This window comes from Thamnophis sirtalis, unplaced genomic scaffold (genome assembly GCF_051295495.1).
Source record: "Thamnophis sirtalis isolate CommonGarterSnake01/CBP01778 unplaced genomic scaffold, rThaSir2_p1.2 scaffold_4, whole genome shotgun sequence".
Lineage (NCBI taxonomy): Eukaryota > Metazoa > Chordata > Lepidosauria > Squamata > Natricidae > Thamnophis > Thamnophis sirtalis.
The window spans coordinates 122,717,202-122,728,900 of NW_028261384.1; the positions used below are offsets into that span (position 1 = coordinate 122,717,202).

Genomic DNA, 11,699 nt, shown 5'->3' on the forward strand with positions numbered 1-11,699 from the left:
TGTGGACTTCAACTCCCAGAATTCCCCAACTGGCATGGAATTCTGGGAGTTGAAGTCCATACATCTTAAAGTTGCTGAATTGGCCTAACAAATATCAGTTACCACTATGTCTTCTTTTAACTCTTCATTTAACTTCCTCATTTTAATATTTTCTTTGCTCACAGCATGGCTCACCTCTCTTGTAGATATTGGGTAACAGTAAGGGAATAATCTGTCACCAATTGTATTTAGCTGAATGTTTGCAAGATGGCTTCTGTGCCCCCAGATTATTCTTCTTCTTCTTCTTCATCATCATCATCATCATCATCATTATTATTATTATTATACAATTGTATCACAGCAGCCAGTTGTTTCGCCGGATTTTTTTTACAGCAGCTGAGTATGTGATCAACAGTTTCTTTTCTTTTTTTTTTTTTTAAGAGAACTTTTTTATTTTTCTTTAAAAAAAAAACAAACACAAATATGTCATCATTTGTCAATCATTAAGACATTGAAGTACGATTTTTTTTGTTGTGTGTACCCCTCCCTCCCTCCACCCCCCCATCCCCCCTCCTCCTTCCCCCCCCCGACTTCCCAGAACCCGTACACGGTATGGATTTTTAACTAACACAGTCTAAAATCTATTGAGAAAAAAGAAATAAAGAAATTAATGACATTCTAGATTGAACTTAGCTTCTTCTTACTGAACTAACTTTTAACAGTTTAAATCATTTCTGATCTTAAGCATAGGCTAACTGGAATTTCTTAGTCCCGTATTTATTTTGTATATAGTCAATCCATTTTTTCCAGTCTCGTTTATATCTCTCATTTGAATGATCTTTGAGATATGCCGATATTTTAGCCATTTCAGCTAAGTTTGTTACTTTCAATGTCCATTCTTGGATTGTAGGCAAGTCTTCCTTCTTCCAATATTGCGCCACCAACAGTCTTGCTGCAGTTATCAGATGCAGAATCAAATTGGTCTCTACCACTGTAAAATCAGTACATATACCTAGTAAAAATAACTGAGGAATAAACTTTATCCTTTTTTTAAAAACATTTTGCATGACCCACCATATTTTTATCCAAAATGCCTTAACCTTTTGGCAGGTCCACCATATATGATAATATGTAGCATCGAGAGAACCACACCTCCAACATTTAGGCTGTACATTCGGATACATAGAAGCCAACTTTTTAGGATCTAAATGCCATCTATAAAACATCTTGTAAAAATTTTCTCTCAGATTTTGAGCTTGTGTAAATTTCACATTTCTTACCCAAATTCTTTCCCATGTATCCAACATTATTGGTTCCTCAATATTTTGAGCCCACTTTATCATACAATCTTTAACTAATTCTGTTTCCGAATCCATCTGTATTAATACATTATATATCCTCTTTATATGCATTAAGCTTTGATCTCTTATTTGTTTAAACAGATTATCCTCAACTTGAATAAAGCCAATTTTTTGATCTATTTTCCACCTAGCCTGTAATTGCCCATACTGGAACCATGTTTGAACTACCTTCTCCTCTTTTAATACCTCTAAAGATTTTAATTGTAATACCCCCCTTTCCGAGGTAAGAAGCTGTCTGTAAGTAAATCTGTCCTGTTTTTGTGCTGTATTCATATTTTCAATTGCATGTCTAGGAATTGCCCACATGAGTATCTTGTCATTTAATTTATATTGGTATTTCTTCCAAACCCGCAATAAAGCATTTCTCAAAATATGACTTTTAAAGTTCTTATCCAATTTTTTGTTGAATAACAGATAAGCATGCCAACCAAATACCAGATCGTGTCCCTCAATGTTCAATATTCTATCATTTGTTAAATGAATCCAATCACTAATTGCAGATAATGCCACTGCATCATAATATAGTTTTAAATTAGGTAGTTTCAATCCTCCTCTCTCGCGTACATCTTGCATTATTTTCATCTTTACCCTCGGCTTCTTTCCTGCCCACACAAATTTGTTGATACCCTTCTGCCATTCTAAAAGGTTCGCATCTTTTTTAAGTATAGGTAACATTTGGAAAAGAAATAAAAATTTTGGTAAAATGTTCATTTTCACTGCCGCTATCCTGCCCAGCAAAGATAAGTGCAATTTCTCCCATTTTTTCATCTCTGTCTGTATGCTATGCCAAAGTGGTTCATAATTATGCTTATATAATTTCCCATTTGAAGTTAAAATGTTAACTCCAAGATATTTGACTTTTTTAACTACCTCACATCCTAGCATCACTCCTAATTCTTCCTTTTGTTTAATATTCATATTTATAGCTAATATTTTGGTTTTTCCTAAGTTTATTTTAAAGCCAGACACTTGACCATATTGATTAATCGTATTCATTAAAACCATACTGGATTCCTGCGGTTGTTCCAATATTATGACCAAATCATCCGCAAAAGCGCGGACTCTATATTCTTGCTGCCTAATCTTGATCCCTTTTAAACCATCCAAGCCCCGTATTTTATTCAACAATACTTCCAAAGTTATAATAAACAATAATGGGGACAAAGGACAACCCTGTCTTGTACCTTTTCCAATTTGAAAAGAGTCTGTTAAACTTCCATTGACTATGATTTGTGCTGTTTGCTGTTGGTATATTGCTTTAATTGACTGTAAAAAATTATCTCCTATCTGCATTTTTTGCAATATCTTCAGCAGAAATTGCCAATTAACTCGATCAAAGGCCTTCTCAGCATCCAAAAATATAAACGCAGCAGGGATCTGGTTGTTCTTTCCCAAATATTCTAATGCATTAATAATTAATCTGACATTACTTTTCATCTGTCTCCCTTGTATAAAACCTGTTTGGTCCGTATGTATCAATTGTTGAATGACCAACATTAACCTATTTGCTAATATTTTAGTAAAAATTTTATAATCTACATTCAGTAATGAAATGGGTCTATAATTTTTGGGTTGAGTAGTATCTTGATCTTCTTTGGGTATCAAGGATATAAACGCTGTCTTCCAAGATGGAGGGACTTTACCTTCCGTTTGAATCATATTAAATAATTCTCTAAGAGGTTCTACCATTTCTAACTGTAAGTTTTTGTAGTAAACCGCTGTCAAGCCATCTGTACCTGGTGCTTTCCCTGGCTTTAATTGCTTAATTACCTGCAGGATTTCCCCCGAGGTTATTGGTTGATTCAATTTTTGCCTGTGTTCTTCTCTAACTGAAGGTATTTTCTCCTTGTCTAAATATTTGTCTATGTCTAAACCATTAATTTTATCCCCTTTATACAGTTCTGTAAAAAATTCCCAGAAAGCCTTTTGAATCTCTTCCTGTTGGAACACCTCCTTCCCTCTGTAAATCAGTTTAGATATATTTCGAGTTTTCCTTTTTTTCCTAATCTGATAAGCTAACCATCTGCCAGGTTTGTTTGCATTACAAAAAGTATTGTGTTTTGCATATAATAAATTAGTAGCTACCTGGTCAGAGATCAACATGTCAAATTGAGATTTTAATATGTTAATAGCTTCCTTAACCTTTGTATCGTCTGGTTTCCTTGTTAACTCCAGCTCTTTTCTCTTAATTTCCTCTTCCAGTTCTGTTCGTTTTAACCCTTGCTTATTTCTATGTGTTTTATTTATATTCATCAAAACTCCTCTCATATACGCTTTGCTTGCATCCCATACAAATTCCATCGATGTACCCTTATTCATATTCAAAACAAAATATTCAGATAGTAATTTTTTACAATCATTAATATAGTTTTCATATCTAAATAAATTTTCATTCAGTCTCCAAAACCTTCTTGCCTGCACTACCCTTCCCAACTCCATCCAAACTGGGTTATGGTCCGAAAGGACTCTAGCTGCAATCTTTGTTTTCTTGACCCTAGAAAGCAAATCATTAGTGATTAGAATAAAATCAATCCTTGAAAGGGATTGATGCCTGTCCGAGAAGAAAGTGAAGTCATATTCCTCTGCATTTCTTTCTCGCCAGATATCTCTCAATTCAAAATCATCCATAATGTCAAAGAAAGATTTGGGTAACTTTGCTCGCATCTTGGTATTTAGGCGGGAAATCTTCTTATCTCTCTTAGTGTCTATCACTCCATTCCAGTCACCCAATAGTATACAGGAACTATAGTCCCACTGTACTAATTTAGCATGAAGATTTCTATAGAATCTATCTTGCTGTTGATTGGGAGCATAAATTCCCAAAAGTAATGTCTTTTTCCCTTCTAAGATTAAGTCTAAAGCAATATATCTTCCGAAGGGATCTGCTTCTATTAATTCAGCTTTCATATCTTTTCTTAAGTATACAACTATACCATTCTTCTTTTCCATAGCAGAAGCTGCAAAATGTTGACCAAGTTTTGAGTTGATCAAATATTTTTGATCAGTTGACTTGATATGAGCTTCTTGCAAACAAATTACATCGTTCTTAAACTGTTTAAGATAATGAAATATTTTCTTCCTCTTCTGTGGAGAGTTCAGTCCGTTGACATTCCATGTTAAAATCTTAGTTGTCATCTTTGGTTGGTTGAAGCATTTTTAGAGCTTCCTGCACGGCCTGTTTAACCTTAGGTCTAGCTCCTCCCACTGCTTCCAGATTTGTTGTTGTAGTTCCTTGATCGATGGCCAATGATTGTTGATGCTGTTGCCTCTTAGTTTGTTTCTCCATACGTCTAGTAGTCATGCGGCTAGGTCTTGGTTCCATAGCACCTTGCACTTCTAGAGAAGAGAGATGCTCCATCTTGTCTGGTGGTTGTGTAGTTTGCTGTCTATCCTGTCCTTCTTGTGGTCTTTCTCTAGGTCCAGATGGTGCAGGGTGTCCGGCCTTCAATATATTATAATAAAAATCTTGGGCTTTCCATACAGAGTTGAGGCGGTACCTTTGCTTATCAAATGTAAATATGATGCCAAATGGTGCATCCCATCTATACTGTATCTGACGATTTCTGAGTTCTTCGACCAAAAAAGCGTAGTCTCTTCTGGCTCTTAACATTTGAGGTGGTATCTCTTTCAAAACAGCCAGGTCTTGACCGCCAATTTGAAGCTTAGTGTTATAAGACGCTTGCAGTACCATATTTCTGAACTCTCTTGTAGTAAAATATATAACGATGTCTCGAGGAAGCTGCTTCTGCTTTGCCAGCCAGGAGTTAACGCGGTAAGCTTTGTCAATTTGCCAGCCTTGGTTGGTCCCTGGTCTTCCCATCAGGCGGTCAAAAGCTTCCGATAGGATCTGTTTCAGGTTCTCCTGTTTCTCCTCACGCAGCCCCTTTACTCTTAATGCGAACTCCATTTGTCGGTACTGTATCATAATAATTTCTTTTTCAGCATTTTCCACTTTTTGTTCCACCACCTCTGTTTTCAATGTCAAGTTAGCATTGGAATCATTAAGAACCTCTAGAGTATCTTCCACTCCAGAAATATGTTCTGTTAATACAGTTACAAGACTCAGCATGTCGTCTCTAATTTTATCAACCTTAGCCTCAAATTTCTCATACAACTCCTGTTTAAGTCCTTTTATTTCACTTTTAATTTCACTTTTAATTTCTTCTTTCATTTCTTTTATTTCCTCTTTTCTCTCCTCTCTATTATCTCTAAATTTATCTTCCATTTTAATTGTCTGTGCATTAAGAGCCTCGCTTAGATTACTCAGAAAAAATTCTTTCGTTAACACATCCCCAGCAGGGGGCGTAGGAAGCGGAGGCTGCAGCTTTGTGCCAGGCACTGAGGATGTGCCCCTGGAAGTAGAGGGTGACGACTTCAAGTTAATATTTGGTTTTGAGGCCATTTCAAAATTTGTCTGCCTGCAGTTAATAAAACTCTATTGCCTAAATATACAGCTTTAAGTAAAGAGGCTTTTATTTTGAAGTTTAAGGCTTGGCAAAAGTTTCAGTGAGTAAACATTGTAACAAGACCGTTCAACAGATTCATCACCATTTAACTTCCAAATAAGCAAAGTTAATGAAGGAGTAAAATTCTTCTATTGTGAAACCAAAGCATATGATAAGCTATCTCTTTTGTTTTGAATTCTTTTGAAGTCTTGTGAGAATTAGCAAAAAGTGTTCGTTATTACCGGAGAAACCAGCCTGCTCGGCGCCATTTTAAAAGCCTCTGAGTAAATAATTTTTCGGAGGAGAAAAAGAGAAGAAGCTAAAATGTTGATAAGCAATTATTGTCCTCGCAGTAAACGGATTCAGCTCGTGATAAGATTAAATCAAACAAAACTTAGAGCAGAGTGGGAGAGACCTACTTTGTCCTGCACAAGGCAGTTTGAAGTTCCCAGCACGGACAGCCGTTCTGCCTTGGGCTAGCCCCCCTTTCCTTGCAAGCACAAAAGCTGCAAAAATCGAAGAGCATTTGCCAGCAAAACAGTTTCTTCTTTCCCTCTTGCCTGAAGGATAAGAAAACCTGATAAGACGTCAGATGGAAGATCCTCTAAACAGGTACGTAGCCAGGAATTCGGAGGCAGCTGATTTTTTGCTGCTTCCACCAGTAAGCTCCTCCCAGGAAGTCCCTGATCAACAGTTTCATCAGCTTCTTTGCAAAGTCTGCATTTGGCATCATCAGAGGATTTTTCGATTTTGGCCTTAATGGCATTTGTGCGGATAGCTTGTTCTTGCACAGCCAGGATTAGTGACTCTGTTTCTTTCTTTAATGTACCTGTTGTTAATCATAACCAAATTTGTTCACTATTGTTTTTTTGGTTTTGCAATTTGCCTGAATTTCCTCTAGTTCAACTTCACTAAACACTTTATTCCGTATAATAAATCGCCTTTGATCTGTTAGTCGTTGTGCACTAACATTTGAATCTGGATATTGTTGTTTCCATAATTCATACATTCGCTTTAAATAGCCTCTTTTTTCTGGCTCTGAGTTGTAGTAACAGGCCATTATGGCACGGTTTTCATCTGCACTATATTTTTGTCGTTTTGTTGGCTGGTCCACTTGTAACCCACTTGTCGACGGATGTCCAGGGACCCCAACATTATTATTATACAATTGTATCACAGCGGCCAGTTGTTTCGCCGGATTTGGCATTGGTTACTAGTCGGGCCCCACCCAGGGGCCTAGGATGTCGTAACGTATTTTCGTAATATGCGTGCAGATCCAAGTAGTGCGGCTTTTTGCATTTGACTGATGGTGATTTTGTCAATTTTTAACTGTTTTAAATGTAATTCCAGTGCTTTTGGAATAGCACCCAGTGTGCCAATTACCACTGGAATTATCACTGCTGGTTTGTGCCATAGTTGTTTAATTTCGATTTTTAAGTCCTGGTATCTTGTGATTTTTTCATGTTCCTTCTCGGCGACCCTGCTATCACCTGGTATTGCGATGTCTATGATTGTGACCTTATTTTTCTCAACCACTGTGATGTCTGGTGTATTATGCGCCAGTATTTTGTCGGTTTGTATACGGAAATCCCACAAGATCTTGACCATCTGATTTTCGGTGACTTTTTCAGGCTGATGTTCCCACCAGTTTGTTGCTGTTTTAATATTATAATTTTTGCACAAATTCCAATGGATCATTTGTGCTACTGAATTGTGCCGCAATTTATAATCAGTCTGCGTGATTTTTTTACAGCAGCTGAGTATGTGATCAACAGTTTCATCAGCTTCTTTGCAAAGTCTGCATTTGGCATCATCAGAGGATTTTTCGATTTTGGCCTTAATGGCATTTGTGCGGATAGCTTGTTCTTGCGCAGCCAGGATTAGTGACTCTGTTTCTTTCTCTAATGTACCTGTTGTTAACCATAACCAAATTTGTTCACTGTCCACTTTATCTTTTATTTTTTCCAGAAATTGGCCATGCAGTGCTTTGTTCTGCCAACTCTCCATTCTTGATTTTATCACATCTTTTCTGTATTCTTGTTTCGTCTGTTGGGCCTTCAGTAGATTTTTGTTCTTTACTTCGATTAATAGATGTTCTTGACTTTCTTTTAAATAATCAGCCAGTGCATGTTTTTCTTCTTCAACTATTTGCTTCACTTGTAATAATCCTCTGCCACCTGATTTTCGGGGCAGATATAGTCTATCAGTATCACCACGTGGATGTAAACTGTAGTGCATTGTCATTAGTTTCCTGGTTTTTCGGTCCAAAAGGTCCAAATCAGCTTGTGTCCAGTTAACTATACCAGCTGTGTATCTTATAACTGGTATTGCCCAGGTATTTATGGCCTTGATTGTATTTCCACCATTCAATTTAGATTTCAAAATTTTCTTAACTCTGTTGGTGTACTCTCGCCTGACAATAGTTTTTACTTCTCCATGCTTGATGTTATCCAACTGCAGAATGCCTAAGTATTTGTAGACTTCATTTTCTTTGCATTTAATTAATTGGCCATTGGGCATTTCAATTTGCCCCTTTTTATGGATACAGTGGCGCATTTTTCCATGCCAAACTGCATTGAAATATCGGTGCTGAATACTCGGACTGTGTTTGTCAATGATTGGATTTCTATTTCTGACTTTCCATAGAGTTTCAAATTATCCATATATAGTAAATGCGAAATTTTTTCAGCTTCTTTGGCTGTTTGGTAGCCTAATTTCATTTTTTTAAAGATTACTGATAGTGGGATCATTGCGATGATGAAGAGAAGAGGTGAAAGTGAATCACCCTGCAAAATTCCTCGCTTGATATTAACCATTCCGTAGATCTCATTCCCTACTGCCAACTCAGTTCTCCATTGTTTCATCGCCTTTTCAGTAAAGGATGTAATATTTTTGCTAATGCCAGTTGTTTCTAAGCATTTTATGATCCAACTATGTGGCAGTGAGTCAAATGCCTTTTTGTAATCAATCCAGACCATATTCAAGTTCGTTTTTCTGTTCTTACAATTTTCTAATATCATTTTATCAATTAGGAGCTGATCTTTTGTGCCCCTGCTCCTTCTTTTGTTGTCTTTTTGCTCTATTGGCAAGATGTTGTTTGTTTCTAAATAATCCATCATGTTATCTGCAATAATGCCTGTGAGTAATTTGAAGGTTGTTGGCAAGCATGTTATTGGTCTATAGTTTTCAGGTGTTGTTCCTTTAGTTGCATCTTTCTGAATCAAGTATGTTTTTCCAGTTGTCAACCATTCATCAATTTGGCCCTTTTGTAAAATTTCATTCAGTTGGCTGGCCAATATTGCATGTAAACTGGTCAGATATTTGAGCCAGAAACCATGTAATTGGTCCTTTCCAGGTGATGTCCAATTCTTTACCTTTTTAACTCGATTTTTGACCATCTCAGTTGTTATTTCTAATACTTGCATTTGTTTGTTGCCAATGCTTTTCTCAAAGTCATGTATCCACTTTGCTTCTTTGTTGTAGTCCTTTGCATTTTCCCACAATTTTTTCCAGAATTCAACTGTGGCCTGTTTTTCTGGTTTTTCACTTTTGGTGTCACCATTCACATTAAGACTTTGATAAAAACGCCGTTGGTCTGATCGAAATTGCTGATTTTGTTTATATTGGATGATTCGTGCCTCATATCTTTCAATTTTTCTAGCTGTTGCTGTTATCTGCTGTTTTACAATCTCTACAGCTTCATTGATGTTTCTTGTATCCAATCTATATCTTCTGATTAGCTGATCTATGATTTTTTTTGTTTTTGAGCCGTTGCTCATGCATGTTCTTTAACTTACTAGCATCTGCCCTTAATTTTTTTATCTTAAGATAGAAATTGATCTCTGTGTAAAGTAATATTTGATCTACGCTGCTTAATTTTACTAAGAAGGGGAAGCTTGGCTAGATTATTTTGAATTACTGTTTGAAAAGGAGGTTAAGAAAGATCATTTAAATCTTATTTTAAATTTTTAAATTTTAAATGTTTAAATTTTACTAGAAGGGAAAGTTTGATTACTCTTCTGTAAAGTCATATTTGAAATTTTATCGGAAGGGATCATGAGGTTTAGGAAGAGGAACGGGAGAGTCTACAGAAGGTTGGGGTAAATAGCAAAGAAGTAAGAGACGAGAATAAAATATAGATAGAATGATTTATACTATTTAAGCATAGATAAAGATGGGGGGCTGAGATCAACACAAAGAGTGGTTTCTTTTTTTTTCTTTTTTTCTTTTCTCTTTTCTTTTCTCTCTTCTTTTTTTTCTGTTTTTCTTTCTTTTGACATATTACTTTTATTTTTTTAATCCATATGTATACAAGATATTTTAGACAGAAGGTAGTGCCAGGTGTGGGCCCTGGGAAGTCGGGAGGATTAGGGATGGGGATTTGTGGGGGTGGGGGTGGGGGGGTGTTAACATAGTCTTAATAAGAACAAGAATGTATTTATATACGGTGGTTCTTTTTTTCTTTTCTTTTCTTTTTTTTTTTTTCCTTGGTTCATTTTACTTTTATCAGATCAAACAACACTCGAATAAAGGCATACACCAAGGAGGGAGGTAGAGGGAAAGAAGAGGGAGGAGTAAGGAAGGAGTAAGGGGAATGTAAGGAGGGTGTCTGGGGAGTAAGGGGAGAAGGAAGGTTTGAGGGGAAAGGGAAGTAGGAGGGGAGTGTTAGAGGGAGAAAGGAAAGTTGGAGGGGGTAGATGGGGTGTATGGAGGATGGAAGGGTTAGGTGGGGTTGTGAATGATGAGTTGTGTTTTCTTTTTATTTGTTCGTTTTATTCCCTTTTTCTTTTTTTTCTTTTCTTATAGTAAATACCCTGTATATAAGTGATTGCAAATGGAATGTGAAAAATGAATAAAATATATATTTAAAAAAAAATTATTTTTTTTTTGACTTTTTGTTCTAATCGGATTTTCCACTTTGGCTTTGATGCTTTTTCGGTTGTGTGACTAGGTACTTTGATTTTAATGCCTAGTTCATTAGTGACTATTACAGCTGTGCTGTACATTAACTGGTTTGTTTCCAAGATGGATCCCGATTCAATTGTTGAAAACACTGCATTAACCATTTTCATGATAGGGGCCAAAATTTTCTTAGGCACAGTTTTTAGTGATGGTAAACGTTGCTTTTCCTCATTAAGCAGAAAATGCTCCATGATCTTATCCTTCAATTCTTTTTGTTTTTGAGTTAGTTCATCAGTTGGTTCTAGTGGTGGTGATGTTATTTCCTCCCCGAGAGCTTCTTCTGGGAGTTCTACTATAATGTCTTTAGTTGTGTCTTGAATATCAGTTATTTCCACTTGTGATATTGTTTTTTGGGTTTTGCAATTTGCCTGAATTTCCTCATGTTCAACTTCACTAAACACTTTATTCCGTATAATAAATCGCCTTTGATCTGCTAGTCGTTGTTCACTAACATTTGAATCTGGATATTGTTGTTTCCATAATTCATACATTCGCTTTAAATATCCTCTTTTTTCTGGCTCTGAGTTGTAGTAACAGGCCATTATGGCACGGTTTTCATCTGCACTATATTTTTGTCATTTTGTTGGCTGGTCCACTTGTAGCCCACTTGTCGACGGATGTCCAGGGACCCCAACATCCGCCGTGGCCCTTGTTAACCCGCGCGACGACCGATGCGGTATGGAATTCTTATTTGTTTTTTTCACCATATTGTATGGGTTGGCGGGTTGTTTTTTTACGGGACCAGATGCCAACCTGACCCCAACCCTCCTCCTTTCTCATCCGGGCTTGGGACCGGCAACGGCGGAGTTGTTGTTGTTGTTGTTGTTGTTGTTATTATTATAAAAATTGTATCACAGCGGCCAGTTGTTTCGCCGGATTTGGCAGTGGTTACTAGTTATTATTATTATTACATTAGAAGAAAATAATTGTACCTCAGGATTGAGCTTGGAGT

The 11,699-nt window shown here is 36.6% G+C and overlaps 1 protein-coding gene across 1 annotated transcript in view; it reads left to right on the forward strand.

Moving 5' to 3' along the window:
- The window catches only part of LOC106542533 (integrin alpha-D), a 64,021-nt gene that overhangs the window by 25,449 nt on the left and 26,873 nt on the right, over positions 1–11,699 (forward strand). The gene's annotated exons all lie outside the window — the stretch shown is intronic.